Here is a 1,220-nt window from a genome sequence, read left to right as displayed (position 1 = left end):
GCAGATTAAAACTGTATGCTGGACCGAGGCTCGAACTCGGGACTTTTACCTTTCGAGGGCAAGTCCTCTACCAACTGAGCTACTCAAGCACGACACACGCCACGTCCTCACAGCTTTACTTCTGCCAGTACCTCGTCTCCTACCTTCCAAACTTAACAGAAGCTCTCCTGCGAACCTTGCAGAACTAGCACTCCTGAAAGAAAGGATATTGCGGAGACATGGCTTAGCCACAGCGTAGGGGATGGTTCCAGAATGACCTGTGAGGACGGGGCGTGAGTCGTGCTTGGGTAGCTCAGTTGGTAGAGCATTTGTCCGATAAAGGCAAAGGTCCCGAGTTCGAGTCTCGGTCCAGCACACAGTTTTAATCTGTCAGGAGGTTTCATATCAGCGCACACTCCGCTGCAGAGTGAAAATCTCATTCTGAAAATTTAATTATTGGTAACTTACGTAATCAGTATTACAGTCTTACGAAATAATGATAATTATAATGCTGTTTAAAAATAATTTACTCTATAAAATTTCCTTTTGCCCCTCGCGGGTAATTACTCTCATGTTGGGAACCACTGCATAAGATTAACAGATAAGTAGTTTTATTAAAGTATAGATGGACGTTATTACAATGTGGCAGTCAACACAAGTATTTCGACATAACAACGCAGCGGATATAGGAAAGACCTTTTGTCACCTTCTAAATGAGGGATTAGACACATTTAAATTAGTGAGCTAAATTCAACACGAAGTGAGTCACTCAAAGCCGAATCTTCTGCAGTCTGCCGAAAATGGTTTCCGAAAAAGTACCGCTCCGTCAGATAACTCCGAGGTGGGTACGCCACTGCGCTCTCCGCTCCTATATCTGTATTATCGCACCCTGTTTTCTAATGGTCATTCATTTCCGCCGGCGCGGCGCCTGATCGCCGGTGACGTCACCGGAATAATGGGCTCCGATTATCGTTGTAATTAAAACTGGCCGCGTGCGTTTGACATTTTAAAATGGTTTTGTTTAATTCTTGTGTCAGCCGTAATGGGCCTGGCACTTGTGATAAGCAAATCAGAAGCGAGCTGGGGTGTGCTTTCTCTGTGGTCCGGTTTTGTCCCCCTCTCTGCCTAAGTGTGTGTGTGTGTGTGTGTGTGTGTGTGTGTGTGTGTGCGTGGGTGGCAGGGCACTGTGCAGCTTCCTCACCAGCGTGGACAAGCACACATGAACAAACGCTCGCGCGCGT

The 1,220-nt window shown here is 46.6% G+C and overlaps 1 non-coding gene across 1 annotated transcript; it reads left to right on the top strand.

The window, feature by feature from the left end:
- The first annotated feature begins 280 nt into the window (after positions 1-280).
- Positions 281-355, top strand: Trnay-aua (transfer RNA tyrosine (anticodon AUA)). The gene has a single exon. It is a non-coding gene; the product is annotated as a tRNA-Tyr (tRNA).
- The last annotated feature ends 865 nt before the right edge of the window (positions 356-1,220 follow it).

The sequence above is a fragment of the Schistocerca nitens genome, chromosome 1, assembly GCF_023898315.1.
Source record: "Schistocerca nitens isolate TAMUIC-IGC-003100 chromosome 1, iqSchNite1.1, whole genome shotgun sequence".
In the NCBI taxonomy this organism is placed as follows: domain Eukaryota; kingdom Metazoa; phylum Arthropoda; class Insecta; order Orthoptera; family Acrididae; genus Schistocerca; species Schistocerca nitens.
This window is presented reverse-complemented; position numbering and strand designations above follow the sequence as displayed.